The sequence below is a fragment of the Ictidomys tridecemlineatus genome, chromosome 16, assembly GCF_052094955.1.
Source record: "Ictidomys tridecemlineatus isolate mIctTri1 chromosome 16, mIctTri1.hap1, whole genome shotgun sequence".
In the NCBI taxonomy this organism is placed as follows: domain Eukaryota; kingdom Metazoa; phylum Chordata; class Mammalia; order Rodentia; family Sciuridae; genus Ictidomys; species Ictidomys tridecemlineatus.
Window position 1 is genome coordinate 40,184,496 of NC_135492.1, and position 17,207 is coordinate 40,201,702.

General features: G+C 40.8%; 1 long non-coding RNA gene across 1 annotated transcript in view; it reads left to right on the forward strand.

Annotated features, from left to right (window-relative positions):
• The window catches only part of LOC144371171 (uncharacterized), a 73,456-nt gene that overhangs the window by 43,629 nt on the left and 12,620 nt on the right, over positions 1-17,207 (forward strand). The window contains exon 4 of the long non-coding RNA XR_013431321.1: positions 11,858-11,998. This is a non-coding gene — a long non-coding RNA (uncharacterized LOC144371171). The remainder of the gene's footprint in view (positions 1-11,857; positions 11,999-17,207) is intronic.

Genomic DNA, 17,207 nt, shown 5'->3' on the forward strand with positions numbered 1-17,207 from the left:
ATCTCTTAAACGCATGTGAAAACCCTTTTGTTCCTAAAAGGATTTTAACAGTTTTTCTATACATAGTCTCTTAGGAGCATATAATAGAATTCACTTCCAAGGTATCAAAAACTTGCCTGTTACGAAGTAAGATAGCTCTATAAATGTTCAAAAAAGAGAAAAGCAGATGATTCACAAGGAATAATCTCTTTTCAGCAAGGTCCGTCATGCTGAAAAATACCACAAGGGGAGGCATTTTTCAGCAAGTCTTGTAGAAGCAGCAGAAGCCCATCAGCCCACAGGTCCCCCAGGAAGGATTTCTCTCATTTGTTTCTACCTTTTACTGCCATAGAAAAAAATCCCAGAAAGTCAGATAGATCTGGGTTCACATCTTGGCACAGGCCCCTTGGCACCTACATTACCTTGGAAAAGCCTCAGTTTCCCTCTCTGCAAACTGGACATGATCATAACATCTGTCCCACAATGGTGCCAGGGAGCACCATTACAACCTTCTGGGGTCCAAGTTTGAGTTTACAGACAGGGATTCCTTGGGAGGACAGGGCAAAGGTCTGACAGAAGCAAAGATAAGGAGTGGGAACTTGAGCTGTAGTGTGAGGCTGTTTCTCCCATAAATTCTCCTTGGCGAGAGTTCTATGCTTTTCAACTTTCTGGCAGCTGGTCTTGTTTATCTTCTTAGCTTTCCCTAGGGTCCCATCTCAGAAACAGAGACCAGGAAAAGGGCAATGTTTGTGTGGTCTAGGCTACAAGGCCAAGAACTTGGCCTTGGTAGTCACAAAGGCATAGTGGAGCCCCAGCCTGGCACTATGCCAAGGGGAGGGCTGAAGAGCAGGGAGAAAGAGAAAGGTTCCTAGTAGAGAACTGTGATGTGATTTTTCACACTTTGAGACCCTCAAGAAGAGGGCCTCAAGATTTGGGAGGTTTGGGGCACAGGAAGAAGCCAGCTCACCAGACAGGCCTGGTTAGGATCCCTGCTCCCTCATGGATTACCTGTCAAGCTTTAGGTGAGCTTTCCTCTCTGAGCCTCAGTTTCTTCCTCTGCAAGATAAGGACTCATTTTTATTGGGGGGCTGCAAGGATCCAATGAGCCCACCATGGCAGAATAGTGATGATCTTTCCCCCAATATCTAGCTAATGGCTGAGAAGTTTCTAGGCCAGGTAAACCAAATGACCTACTGAGTTGCTTAAGTCTTCCCACTCCAGATCTAGGGCAAGCTAGGCAGTGTCCACAGATATCTCCACAATGCACCCCATGTCCAGCCCCAGGACAAGGAGATAATCTCAGTACACATGATGGAAGAACACAGCTGCAATTATTCCAGGAAAAACCAGCGCAGTGTCTTGTCTGATAGACAGACAGTGTTTGCCAAGATTTCCTGGACAATGTCTTCCTCTCCCAGTTTTCACTGCTTTAACTGTAGAATGGAATAAATGTCCCTGTGCTGGAAGAGCATTATGAGAATTAAATAAAGTAATGACTGAAAAGCACTTAATGACAAAACACAATTAAGTGCAGTAGCTAAACGAATGGGTTCAGGATTCCAGCTGGGTTTCCAACCCATCTTCATAACTTCCTAGCTGTGTTAACTTGATAAATGCTTAAGCTTTGGGCCTCAGTTTCCTCATCTGTAAAATGAGGCTATGACTAGAACCCATCTGATAACACACTAGAAAGTGACAAAAGTTAAACAGAAAGCAGGCATCACCTTGGGGGGAATGACTGGTCAAGAAGTCACTATTCATCCATTTTCCTGTCTACCAATCATGGCAATAGAATTGAGCTTTAATCAGTTCAAGCAATATAATTGCATTTTAGGCATACTAAAGCAGCCTCTTTTGTATTTTAAAAATTGTTCTCTTTCTGGAAGAGCAACTAGAAAGAATATGGACTCAGAATGAACAATGAATGGTGATTCAGTCACAGAGCAGCCATGTGATCCTAGGCAAGTCATTTCCTCTCTTTAGACATCTTTCCTTCTTTGTAAAATGGAGATGATTATGGCGATATTTCTTGGTCCCCTTGGGGATGGGATGAGATGGGGTGAGGGGCATAACCCCCAGTGCACCCTCTGACCCAGGACCAGCTTCTCAGACTATGGTTTCCTGGCACGTGTTTATGTTGAATGTTACCACATTGCCATGGCAGTAACATTTTGGCTCAAGGGCATTCTGACAAATCCCTGCCAGTAATGAACTTCTGGCGTTTGCTTATTGTTCTATGGACTTTCATTCTGCACGTGGAGCCCAAGTTCCAGGAAATAATCCGGATTCCCAGCTCCTTGGACTTCCTCTGGCCGTCTGGAGACTTGGCCTGCTGGAGGGAAAGAAAAGACGTCTGGCCTTTGGTGTCAGACAGACCTGATATTGTATCAGTCTTGCTAATTTTGAGTGCATGTCTTTCAGCAATTGACTTTATCTCCTTTATCCTCAGTTTCCCCGTTTGTGAAATGGCAATAACAATAGCCCTTACCTTGAAGGCATACTGGACTGCTGTGCTTGTGCACAGTAAATGATACTGTTAAAGATAAAGGTGGCCCTGAAATAAGGTTTGTTACCTGAATAATGAAGGCCCTAGCAGAGAGCAGAGCGAAGATTTCCTGGACAATGTCTTCTCCTTCACAGCTCCAGGGAGCACGGTAGGGCCCAGGTAAACATAGGGATATCTGATAACCCTGACCAACCAAGTGCTTGACGAATGCTAATCCATACTTCCCTGCCCCTCAGGCAGGTCTGAGAAGACTCAAGAACTTCAATATACTTCAATACAGTTGTCACTGCCTCCCATTCAGTCTTTGTAGAAACTTAAATATTTTCAAGTAGTCCTGCAGGGCCTTGTTCCCTACATGCAGGGAAGGAAACTGAAGAGACAAAAGAGAGACTTCTGATGGCTTCATCAATGTGACAAAGATGGTATGTGATAACAACTATGCCCATTCCATCTGTTTCCCATACACAATTCATTTATTTAACCAGTATTTATTGAGCACCTACTATGTGTTCTGAGCGTAAAGTGATAAACAGAATAGACTTGTCACTACTAGTGGAGTTTGTAGTATAGTTGGGGAAGAGGCATAAATCAATAATGGTACCAAAAATGTTTTTATTACAGGGGTGATAAATATGGTATTATTCCATTCCAAGGCTGGGTAACTTGTTAAGAATAGGTTTCTTTAGCTCACAGTTATAGAAGTTCAGAAACATATTGCTGACTTCTGGTTAGTTCTAGGGAGGGACTCCTGGCTGATAGCATTACAAAGATGAAAAAGCATGCACAAGAGACTGCATGGTCACACAGAAAGCTCATTTATAACAAGTCAGTCTCAGGAGAAATAAACAGGATCTCATGAGAGGGAACAACATCATTCCTTTCTGAAGGCAGCATGCCCAATGATCTAATTAACTTTACACTAAGCCCTTCTCTTATACCGCCACACTGGGACCAAATCTCCAACACAGGAACCCTTGGGGGACACACCATATATACACCATAGTAAATGCTATGAGCAAGAAATTCCAGATGGTAGAAGAAGGTGACCAAGCCTCCTCAAAGATCAGGAAGTCCTCCCCAAGGAGGGTCTCAGAATGTGGCAAGGAGGTTAAGTAGGGGAGTGAAGCAGGGAGAGAGCATGCAGGGAAAACCAATAGAAAGGTTCTATTAAGGTCATTACTGTGGGCAACTGGGCCAGCTACCCTAGAACCACTTTAGGGTCCAGAGAGCCTCTGGGTAGTGTCTACCTAAAGGGAGGAGGTGCATTACCCTGTGTGAAGCCCAGCTGGCTCTACCACAAAAGGAGCCTAAGGGCAGCTGTCCAGCCCAAACCAACTGGGCCACAGTTCAGATGGGTTTGCTACAGCAGGTAGTACTATCCAAGAAGTTGGAAGGCTTTAGGGGACTATGTCAGTGGTTAGACAGCTTGAGGTTCACCAGCCTGTCAGAGGGATAGCTCGTGTGCCACAGCCCAGTCCTTGGTGATTCTGCTAGGCTCACTTTGTCTTAGAGTGAAAGAATTTACAGAAATGTACATCTTCCCAAAGTCCACCCACTCTCCCACTCAACCCTGCTTTCTCAGGGTGTCCAGCCACAGGGCCATCATGGCCTCCTCTACCGGTCCAGCAGAGGAAGGCAAGGTATCTTGGTGTGAAGTGGATTTATTCCTTTCCCTTTCCTCTGGTCTCCTTGCCTCCCAGACTCTCACAATCTTTACAAGGAGGAAATTCCCAGAAAAGCCATGGAACAGAGGGATGCCCGGGTCTGGGGTTTGACTTATGGAGAGGAAGCTCTGAAAATTACTTTGATTGCTCCAGAAACCTATCTTTATCTCTAATGGAATTCTGGAAGCAGTAGCCACCCAGTCTCATTCTCTTCACCATCCCATTTGCTAGGCTGATGGCTTCTGGCTGTTAGGTCCAGTGGTGGAGATGAATGAAGACACCTTCTGGAAAGTGGCAGAGCTGCCTCTCAGCCCCTCCCAACTACATGTGCATAGCTATGTCCTGGGAGTTAGGAGACCCAGTAACTCTTTGGGCTATTATTTTAAAGAGATCAAAGACAATATGAAAGGCACAGCTCTAGGCTCTCTTTGGTGGCTTGTGTGGGAGCCAGCAATTAGGAGAGAGGAAGGATTTGCTGGTTCCCCACAATTTCTCAGATAACTGTACAACCAGGCCATGGACAGAATTCTGTCTCTACAAAGACATTTATTAAGCAACTGTTCTTTGAGCTAGTAGTCCCTAAACAGGACATGCAACATGTTATTAAATTCATTTAAATGTAAGGCAGAGGGCTGGGGATGTGGCTCAAGCGGTAGCGCGCTTGCCTGGCATGCGTGCGACCCGGGTTCGATCCTCAGCACCACATACCAACAAAGATGTTGTGTCCGCCGAGAACTAAAAAATAAATAAATATTAAAATTTCTCTCTCTCTCTCTCCTCTCTCACTCTCTCTTTAAAAAAAAAATGTAAGGCAGAAATAGAATATTCTAGAGTCACATTCTGTAAAAGTCACAGGCCAGATCAGGTGATCGGAATCACCTTTAACCAATGGCTGGATGCAGATCTATTAGGTGCCATTAATAGAGCTTACAGGATTCTTACACCTTGTTCATGCCAGGGGAGGGAGGGTCTCTAATGTATTCAAACCAAGCCACATATTCTGAATCCCACTAATTTTACCAACTGCCTGTTTCTAGCATCCATTATGCTGTCAAACATGTCACCAGTTTCACCTCTGAAAACTTTTTTTTTTAACAGTCATTATACTACTGAACAAAGATTCTGGTACTGATCAGCATTAAAGATACACAAAACCCTTGTCTTTGTGACTTCAGAGCTCTGGTGAGGGCTTCCTGGAAAGGATTCTGGTTGGGATTCTGGACTGAGTTCCAAGCAGCTGCCTGCCCTGGAGTTATTGCTAAAATCAACAACACACATATAGAGCACAATACTATCTTCTCTGAAGTATCACAAATCTCTCTTTGGACTCCTGGTGGTACCTTCCAACAGTCAACTGTGCCACTGAGCCTCAGTGTCCCTATCTATAAAGTGTCTGGCACCTCACACCCTTGCATAGCTTCCTGCTCTAGGCTAGAATCTGGGTTTCCCATGGTCACTCTTGAATGCCTCCCTTTGTTGAAAGGAATTAGACCACCTTGTCCTGATTCCTTGAGCCCCACATTTTCCTCTTAGAAAATGTGCCTGGTTGCTGCTGACAGAATCAGTCCTCCTTTTTCCCTAAACATGCTCGGCTCAACCAATCATCCATTTGTTCATTAACAACATTTTGGTGTTTTCAATACCTGGGCTAGTGGTACTTTTCTGTTTCCATGTTAGACTATAAGGGAAAGCCCTGTGTGCAGTGTCGGTATTTAGTAAATACTGTTGTCTCAGGACCTCCATGGATAACAAAAGCTGTGGATTCTCAATTCCAGTACATAATGTGATGCAGTATTTGTGTATAACCGATGCAAAGCTCCCATATACTTTAAATCATCCATAGATAATTTATAATACCAAATACAATTAATGCTATGAAAATAATTGTTCTGCTCTACTGTTTAGGGAATAATGACAAGGAAAAAGGCCTACCTGTGCTTAGTACAGATGCTAAAAAATATATATTTCTTTTTATTTATTTATTTATTCATTCTAATTTGTTATATATGACAGAATGCATTTCAATTCATAGTACACATATAGAGCACAATTTTTCATGTCTCTGGTTGTACACAAAGTTGAGCCACACCATCCACGTCTTCATACATGTATACTGGGGTAATGATGTCCATCTCATTCCACTGTCATTCCTACCCCCTACCCGCTCCCTTCCTCTCCTTCCCCTTATCTAAACTTCCTCCATTCCTCCATATTCTTTCCTTCCCATTATGGATGATAACTAGAGAAAACATTTGGCATTTGGTTTTTAAGGATTGGCTTACTTCTCTTAGCATAATATTCTCCAACTCCATCCATTTACCTGCAAATGCCATGATTTTATTCTCTTTGAATGCTGAGTAATATTCCATTGTGTGTATGTGTGTTTGTGTGTGTGTTAAATAGAAGTGGTGCAAGAGGGCATCCCTGTTTGTTCCAGTTTCTAGAGGGAATGCCTTCAATTTTTCTTTTTTCTTTTTTTAAAGAAAGAGAGAAGAGAGAGAGAGAGAGAGAGAGAGAGAGAGAGAGAGAGAGAGAGAGAAGAGAGAGGGGGGAGGGGGGGAGGGAGGGAGGGGGAATTTTTTAATATTTATTTTTATTTTTTTTAGTTTTCAGCGGACACAACATCTTTGTTTGTATGTGGTGCTGAGGATCGAACCCGGGCCGCACACATGCCAGGCCAGCGTGCTATCGCTTGAGGCACATCCCCAGCCCTGCCTTCAATTTTTCTCCATTAGAATGATTTTGGCCTGGGACTTAGCATAGATAGCTTTTACAATATTGTGATACGTTCCTGTTATCCCTAGTTTTTCTAGTGTTTTGAACATGAAGGGGTGCTGTATTTTGTTGAATGACGTTTCTGCATTTATTGAGATGATCATATGATTTGTATCTTTAAGTCTACTGATGTGATGACATATTTATTGATTTTCATATGTTGAACCAACCTTACATCCCTGGGATGAACCCCTCTTGATCATGGTGCACTCTTTTTGATATGTTTTTATATCTGATTTATCAGAATTTTATTGAGAATTTTTGCATCTATGTTCATTAGAGATATTGGTCTGAAGTTTTCTTTCTTTGATGTATCTTTGTCTGGTTTAGGAATCAAGGTGATATTGATCTCATAGAATAAGTTTGGAAATGTTCCCTCTTTTTCTATTTCATGAAATAATTTGAGGAGTATTGGTATTAGATCTTCTTTAAAGGTGTTGTAGAACTCAGCTGTATATCCATCTGGTCCTGGGCTTTTCTTGGTTGCTAGGCTTCTCTGGCATCTTCTATTTAATTCCTTGAAACTGATCTATTTAACTTGTGTATATCATCCTGATTCAGTTTGGGCAAATCATATGAATTTAGAAATTTGTTGATGCCTTCAATATTTTCTATTCTATTGGAGTACAAATTTTCAAAATAATTTCTAATTATCTTCTGTATTTCTATAGTGCCCATCATGATACTTCCTTTTTTATCATGGATGTTGGTAATTTGAGTTCTCTCTCTCCTCCTCTTCATTACTAACGGTTTATCAATTTTTTTCAATTGTTTCTTTTGTTTCAATTTCATTGATTTCAGCTCTGATTTTTTAATTATTTCCTGTCTTCTACTGCTTTTGGTGTTGATATGTTCTTCCTTTTCTAGGGCTTTGGAGATGTAATGTTAGGTCATTTATTTGTTGACTTTTTCTTCTTTTAAGGAATGAACTCCATGCAATGAACTTTCCTCTTAGTTCTGCCTTCATAGTGTCCCAGAGATGTGGATATGTTGTATCAATGTTCTCATTTACATCTAAGAATTTTTTAAATCTCCTCTTTAATATCTTTTTAAAAATATATTAATTTATTTTTTAGTTGTAGTTAGACACAACACCTTTATTTCACTTGTTTATTTTTGTATATGGTGCTGAGGATTGAACCCAAGGTCCTGCACATGCAAGGCAAGTGCTATACCACTGAGCCACAACCCCAGCCCTAATGTCTTTTGTAACCCATTGTTGGAATAGCTTCTATTTTTTATTTTATCACTGGTTTCTAATTTAATTCCATTATGATCTGACAGAATACAGGGTAGTATCTTTAATTTTTTTGTATTCACTGAGTTGCTTTGTGGCATAATAGAGTCTATTTTAGAGAAGGATCCATGTGCTGCTGAGAAGAAAGTGTATTTGCTTGTTGATGGATGAAATACTCTCTCTATATATATGTATGTTGAGTCTAAGTTATTGATTATATTATTGAGTAATAGTTTTTTCATTCAGCTTTTGTTTGGAAAATCTATCCAGTAATGAAAGAGCTATGTTAAAGTCACCCAGAATTATTGTGTTGTAGTCTATTTGACTCTTGAACTCGAGAATAATTTGTTTGATGAATGTAGATGCTCCATTATTTGGGGCATATATATTTATAATTGTTATGTCTTGTTGATGTATGGTTCCTTTAAGCAGTATGAAATATCCTTCTTTATCCCTTTCGGTTAACTTTGTCTTAAAGTCTACTTTATTTGATATAAGGATGGAAATCCCTGCTTGTTTCCACAGTCCATGTGAGTGGTATATTTTTTTCCAACTTTTCACCTTCAGCCTGTGGATGTCTTTCTTATGACATAAGTCTCTTGAAGGCAGCATATTGTTGTCTTTTTTTAATCTAATCTGCCAGTCTATGACTTTTGATTGGCGAGTTTAGGCCATGAATATGCAGAGTTATTACTGAGACATGATTTTTATTCCTGGTTATATTCATTTATTTTTGGTATTTAACTTGACTTAGTTTCTCCTTTGATTACTATTTTCTCTAGTGTAATACTGCCCTTTGCTGATTTTACTGTTGTTTTCTGTTTCTTCCTCATGGAATATTTTGCCAAGTATGTTCTGTAGTGCAGGGTTTCTAGCTGTTAAGTTCCTTTAATTTTTGTTTATCATGGAAGGTTTTTATTTTATCATTAAATCTAAAGATTAATTTTACTGGATATAAAATTCTTGATTGGCATACATTTTCTTTCAGAGCTAGAATCTTCTAGCTTTCAGTGTCTGGGTTGAGAAATCTACAGATACCCTAATTGGTTTCTCCCTATATGAAATCTGATTCCTTTCTCTTGTGACTTTTAAAATTCTCTTCTTATTCTGTATGCTAGGCTTTTTCATTATAATGTGACATGGTATGGATCTGTTGTGATTTTGTACATTTGGTGTCCTGTAAGCCTTTTGTATTTGATTTTCCAATTCATTCTTCATGTTCAAAAATTTTTCTGATATTATTTTGAATAGATTGTTCATTCTTTTGGTTTGGAACTCTAGGTACTCTTCAATCCTGATAATTCTTAAATTTGGTCTTTTTATGTTATACCATAATTCTTGAATGTTCTGCTCATGGTTTCTTAACATCTTCACTGTGTTGTTAATGTTCTTTTCAAGAGTATATATTTTATCTTTATTATCTGAGGTCCTGTCTTCCTAGTGATCTAATCTGTTGGTGATGCTTTCTATTAAGCTTTTAATTTGGTTTATTGTTTATTTCAAGAATTTTTTTTCAGAATCTCTATCTTCCTATTGAAGAATCTTTGTTTCCTGTATTTGCTTATGTAGTTCTTTATTGAAATGATCTTTTGCTGCCTATAGTTCCTCTCTTATTTAATCCTTTAATTCACAGAATATTTTAATTATATACATCCTGAACTCCTGTCATTTCTTCTGTTGTGTTAGCCATAGCTTCTAATAATGTAGTATCTTGATTTGTTTGGGAGCACATTCTTCCCTTGTTTTTTCATGTTGTTCATGTGTCTTCCTTTCTAGCACTGCGGATCCAAGGCTTTATAGTATTTACCCTATAAGCATATAGTGTCCTTGCAGGTTTCCAATATCTCTCCTTTAAGGGGAAGCACAACGTAAACAGATCCAAATAAAAACAATATACAACCTTAAACCAAATAGCTGCTATTTAGACATTTATAGTTTTGCCACAATATACAGAAATGGTGAGTTCAATTATTATCTACAATTTAAACTGTACATTTGCAAAAGGATCTACAGTTTCTGATGGTGGACAAGGAACTGGTAGTGAGGTGTAAATGAAATGTTGAGTGGGAAGGATGTGAGGTTATAGAGTTATTAGATCTTACAAAGCATGCAAGAGGAATCTAAATAAGTTGGTTAGGAGCAGGAGAAGAAAGAGAAAGTGATTTCAGGAAGACAGTAGAGTATAAAAAACAAATATTAAGAAAAAGTAAAAAATGTAAAAATAGGAGGTAAAAGAATATACAATACCACTGTATCAGACATCCCAGTCCTTGGTAGCCTAATTCATGAAAAGTAGTGGGTTTCACAAATGTTGGGGATGTGAGGATGGGAGGAGAGAGGAAAAAGAAAATCTTGAAGGAAGATACAAGGATTGTTTTTGTTGGAGATGAGGATCTTTCCAGCTTCCCTTCTCATCCAATAGGTTGGGTTGTCTGTTTGCTGGTATCTCCACCCTCAGGATGGTGATGGTTAGGGTGGGAGGGTTGGTCCAGGGATCTCCTTTGGCACTCACTCATGTGATGTGAGCACATGGTCTTATCTCTTATATTTCCTGTAGACCTTGAAATTCCTAGTCTCTAATTTAGTCTCTAAACTGTATCTCACTCACCCCCTCCCTTTCTACTTACCAATCAGGAACCTTTCTCTCCCGAGGTTTATGGGCTGCACTCTTGGGGCTGTGTACCTGTCCTGGAGAGCTGTTTTATATTAGGTAGTTCAGAACCCAGTTTTTCGAGCTATGGACCAGCCACATAGCAACAAGCACTGTGCAGGGTTGAGGGGGGAGTTAGCAACTTTCGGTACCTTGATATTGCTTCTAAGCCCCAGCCAGTGTTCCAAGCTGGGAGTTGGCCGAACTAAAGATGGCAACAAAGGTGTCCCAAGATGGAGGTGGCTGCTTTCAGCGATGGAGTGTCAGGTCGGGCAGCAGCATTGAATGATGTATTCAGAGATGCAACTCTGTGGCATGCAGTATTGTGGCTGGTGGCTGTCTCTGGACCCAGTGCAAAGTCTCCAGGTACAGGCTACTGTGTGTAGGAACTGTGGCAGTGGTTGCAATGTCCCAAGATGGAGGCAACAGGAGGAACCCCACATTTGTAGATGGGGGTCCACACGGGAGTAATGGCTATAGTTCCTGGCACATGGGCAGTAGCTGGGTGTCCTGCGTGGGAGCCATGGCTAGGATTCCTGTACAGGTGCCGGTGGTCCTCCTCAAGTACCCCAAGGACCTGTGTGGACGAGTGGCCACGAGTCACAACTATTTTTCCAAATATTTTTAAAAAATTTTTTTTAGTTGCAGATATACACAATACCTTTATTTTATTTATTTATTTTTATGTAGTGCTGAGGATAGAACCCAGTGCCTCACATGTGTCAGGCAAGTGCTGTACCACAGAGCCACAACCCCAGCCCCTCCGAATTTTTTTTTGATTTGCTGTTGTTTGAATCTGTGAAAGTGAAACCCACAGATACAGAGGACTAACTGGACTGATGTCAAAGTCCAGAAGTTAATACAACTCCCACTCTGAGGATGAGCTGATTGTACAAAGGAACCCGCCAGTGACATATTACTACCCATTTGAATGAACAAATGAAAGGAAGGGAAAGAGGTGTGTAAGTGTCCTTGAGATGCAGCCTGATTGGTGGAGCTGGTCCTTCTGGGTGCCCCTAGTCACTCCAGCTTAATTCTCTTCCCAGACTTTTGGGAGAGGCTGAAGTTTCACAGACAGAAGGGATAAAAGAGAAAACAGCATGGCAGACTGGAAGAATTACAGCCTCTTGGTATGGCTGAGCACTCAATCCACACTAAGCACACTCCTGAGCCCTGAAGATTCCATGGTAAGTAAAGAATCAGGCTCTGATCTCAGGTATCTAACACTCTAAAAATGGGGCCAGTAAGTTAGAATCTATTTTATTTATTTGTATATGGTACTGAGAATCATACCCAGTGCCTCACAAAAGCTAGGGAAATGCTCTACCACTGAGCCACAACCCCAGTCCCTGCTTGTTCTTTTTAGTGTTGTCTGGGGTTGATTTCATTCACTAGCTGAGTTGGGGAATTGCGACAAGAACTATATGTGTCCTCCAAAATCCAAAATACTTACAATCCAGATCTTTATGGGAAAAGCTTGCTGATTCTGATATACAGGCCAAGCAGATACAAAGAGGATGAGAAGCAAAGAGGAGTACAGCAGGTAAAAATACACACAGGGAGAAACTAAGGCAGAGAGGAGCCCTTACACCTGTGCGAGGTGAAGACTGTTTCTATGGTTTGAATATCTCCACCAAAATTCATGTTGACATTTAATTCCCATTGTGGGGTATTAAGGAGAATGGAAACATAATCCAAAGATAGTATGTGGAGATGGGATAGAGGGAACAGAGGAGAAGGAATAAGACAGTCACAGAAAATCAGAGCCTCCTAAAATGGGCCTCATTTAAATGAAGCCATAAATTGGGGCCCTAAACTAATGGAACTTAAAAGGAGGAAGAGAGGGCTGAGGTTGTAGCCCAGTGGCACAGTACTTGTCTAGCATGTGTGAGGCCCTGAGTTTCATCCTCAGCACTAGGAAAAGAAAAGAGAGAGACACAGAAGAAGAGGAGGAGGAGAAGCAGGAAAACAAGGAGGAGGAGAGAATTACTCTAGGTTACTCACCATGTGATGCCTGACTCTCCTTGGAGATTCCCCACACAACAGAAGAAAGACCCTGAAAACTCTGTGGTCATTGACCTTGGGCTTTCCAACCTCCAAAACTTTTGTAAAACATAAATATCTTTTTGGTATAAATTATCCAATTTCTGGCACTCTTGCAGCAACAGAAAAAAACACAAAATGGCTGCAGATCCCAATTATTTCCATTTTTCACCATGTCAAAATTTCACCATCAGCAGTATCTTCCAGGGAGATAAGCCTTGTTTTCAAATCTCCCCAGGGTAGTTACTTCTCCTTGCTACATGCCTGGGTGTAGACAAGCTGATGAGTTTTTACAGGAAACAGACAAGGCTGCTGGAAATTTCCAGAAACCAGGAAGAAGGGAGTAGAAAGGCTGGGCTTTAAAAGACTAGAAGTATCTGTGGTCCAAGGTAAGAGGAGAAAAGCAGAACTGTAAGCAAAAGCAATTTTGCTGAGTAGGGGGATGTCTCCAAGTTGTCCTGGAGCTCATACTTGTGACCAAAGAAGTCTCTTGCCTTGTAAGAGCAGAGCTAGGGCTAGGGATGTGGCTCAAGTGGTAGCGCGCTCACCTGGCATGCGCGTGGCACGGGGTTCGATCCTCAGCACCACATACAAATAAAGATGTTGTGTCCGCTGAAAACTAAAATTCAATATTAAATTCTCTCTCTCTCTCTCTCTCTCAAAAAAAAAAAGAGCAGAGCTGATTCTTCTTCTCATGTCTGACACTGGAGAGTGTCTGTTTTTGGGGATATGCCAGTGTGTGTATGCACAGTGGTCTTAAGCACTGTATCAGGATGAATCTGAATTTTTTAGGGAAGGAAGGTCAAGTTTATGCAATTTGGGGGACTCCCTTTAAGAAAAAGACTTCAGAAGTATCAATGCAAATTTATTTATATACATATGAATATTCAGATTTTTTAAATCACAATGTTTCAAGATTATACAAAGCTGGCAAATAACAGTAACATCACAAATCCAAGAAAATAATGAATGCTTTAACTTTCTGATAGCTTCTGAAATGCATTTCCTATTTTTTGTTGTATACTTTTTATTTGGAATTTTTATATTTTAATATCTTCAATGGAGAAGGAAGAATGATAAATCAGTCTCTCCCCTGGCATGGTTGAGTGACATTTGTTTTTACCAAGAGTTGGCATGTATAAGATGTGTGACTTTATACTCATGCTTGGTGCTTATAGGACAACTTCAGGTCTGGGTGCCTCTGGTAAGGAATTCCAACGAACTATTTTATGTTTTCCATCACAAAAGAAGAAAAGCAAGGTGTGTTTATAATGGAATATGTTGCATGACTGGGGATATGTTACACTATCCAACATGCTCAAGTTGAAAAAACTTTTTTGACTAGGCAGTGACAGGAACAGAATCCAATTATTATTTTATGCTCCTGATGATTAATTTTCCATTTCCATTTCCAAAACAAACTTGGCAATGTCCACTTTCGATCTTGTTTCTCTCCTATGACCCACTGGCACTGGACATCAGACCACTCATTGAAATAATTCAGCACAACTTCAGGTTGTGCTGCTTTGTATCAGGACCCAGGAAAAGTTGGCCCCAGGGTAGTAGGGAAGCCAATGCTAGAGCAGGATAGATAATAATAACCTATATATGGCAGGGACAATGAACAACATCTGTGCATCACACTGATTTCACACTAAACCTACCCCCAAACAACTTTCCCCAAATGCCTAAATCACAAGGGAAGTGTTACAGGAAATAAGTCAGAGTAGAATGAGTTATCAGTCCTGACAATGGTAAGAATGTATTGCTTTTCCCAAATGCCCATCATCTGTGAATGGACAGACAAAATGTGGCATATACATAAGATGGTCTATTATCCATCCATAAAAAGAAATGAAGTGATAACACCTGCTACCACATGGATGCACCTTGAAAACATTATGCTAAGTGAAAGTAGTGAGAACAAGAGGCAACCTGTTGTATGATTCCATAAAATGCTCTAAACAGGAAAATCTTTTGAGTCAGAATGTGGATTACCAACTTCCAGGGGCTGGGTAGAAGGGAGTAGGGAGTAACTACTAATGAGCATGGGAGTTTTCTTTTTGGGATGATGAAAAATTCTGGAATTAAATGATGGTGAGGGTTGTATAACTGTGAAAATGCGAAAAGCCACTGCATTGTACATTTAACAGGGTGAATCTTATTGTATATGAGATATAGCTGAATGAAGCTGTTATTTAAGACAGAATAATACTTTTACACATCTTACAAAACCATATGGCCTAATGAACACATTGCTTAGGTCTCTTTCCATGATAAATTCCCCACTGGTATATATGTCTATCAATTATCTATTATTAAAGTGACGTTGTATAATAATAAACATAAACCCTCAGTGCCACATTACAATAAATATGAATCTGGCTCATGACTCAGTCTGGTTCATGACTCAACTTTGCAGTTCTCGTTTTAGTCCGTCTTACTCTTCTGGTGGTTGGCCATAGGTTGGCTGATTTAGGATGGTCTCCCTGGGATACACTGGGTGACTTGGTTCTGTACCTTGTATCCAATCCTCTAACACCCTAGGCAGGATCTCACATGAAGAAGGCAAGGATCAGGAAAGAAGCAGAGCACAGGATCATTTTTTCAAGGTGTCTGCTAACATTGCATTGGCCAGAGCAAGTTACGTGGCCAAGACCAGATTCAGAGGCTGGGGGACTAGATGCCCCTCTCAGAGGAGAGGTGCTACAAAGTCACATGAAAAAAGAGGAGAGTCGGTCTGGGTTGCAGCTCAGTGGTAGAGTACTTGCCTCACATATATGAGGTACTGGGTTCTATACTCAGCACCACATATAAATAAATAAAGCTTTAAAAAATAAATCTTAAAAATAAATAAATAATTTATTGTGTTTATCTACAACTAAAAACATGAAAAAAGGGGAAATAGTCATTAAGGCAATCAATTTATGTCTGTTTCCATGTATGGACAGGTATATATGCCCGATGATATATTTACAGCCGTTTGTGTATCTGGATATGAACATACGTACATTCAGGCATAGGTATTTGCAGGTGAGGCTGTTGTATGAACACTTTCTTTCAGTATATATACATGTGCTACATGTGTGCATGCATGGGCATATTTTGGAAACTTTTCTGCTTGTGAGCTTTCCTAGAGAAGTGCCAGGTTTAGTGGGCCAATATATATACCCCAATCTCCCAGCACCAATGGGATCCTTGCTCTGAGTCCTCCTCTGTCACTTCCCCAGGGCAAGCAACTATCAGAGAAGTATGAGCACAGGCTTAGAAATCACAAAGTCTGATTCCAAAACCAGCTCTGCCACCAACTGGCATGGCAGGTGACTCTAGCCCCATTTTCAGATTTGTAAAAATGCAAATACCACTTCTTAGTTTCCTGTGAGTTCTCTGGAAGGTATAGCCTGTGAAAGAGCTTTGTAACATACAACTACGTGCAGCTTTGTGAGCTATGTAGATGTGGGGAGCAGGGGAGTGATCTTCCCTTCCCATTCCTGCCCCAAAGCTTGACTCCTTTCCAGATGAGAAGACCGGAAGTGGCTTCATAGTTCTTAATATGTTGCTATAGTAACCCTGTCTTCTGCTCTCCTGCAGTGTGGGATGGGTCTATCACCCCCTCATTGCTGGCCAGAGGGATATAGTGGAGGAGGGGCAGACTCACAGGAAGTCTCTTTCCTTCTGTGGTGGGGCAAGAAGGATGGAGTGAGGCTTTTACCTTTGTTATAGCCAACTAGGATCTCTTGCCATCCTCCAGTTCAGAAGTCAGCACACTTCAAAATCATCTGGATAGCTTTAAACAGTGCAGGCTCCTGTGCTTCATCCAGAAAGCTGGATGTGGCAGGTCTAAGGTGGATAACAGGGGTGCTTAACCACTGAGCCATATCCCCAGCCCTTTTCTATATTTTATTTAGACATAGGGTCTTTCTGAGTTGCTAAGTGCCTTGCTAATCTATTGAGACTGGCTTTGAACTCACAATCCTCCTGCCTCAGCCTCCCAAATTGTTGGGATTACAGGCGTGCACCATCACACCTGGCTTGGGTCTACATTTTATTACTTTCTCCAAGACAGTCTGATGGTGAATGACCAAGAATCCCAGCTGGAGAAGCCCTGCACTAAGGGTGCAAGAGCTGGGGAACCTACTGACTGATGCTGCTGGTTCCCACAACACACTAGCCTCTTCATTCACTCACCAGCTCATTCATCCACTTATTCATTCATTGACATATTTGCTTATTCATTCAAGTGATACTTTCACTCCCATTTAAATAATCATTCCCTCATTTATTTACTCATTTATTTAAGCAAACATTTATTACTATCTTAAGCTCTGGGAAATGGAAAGATAATTAAGAACT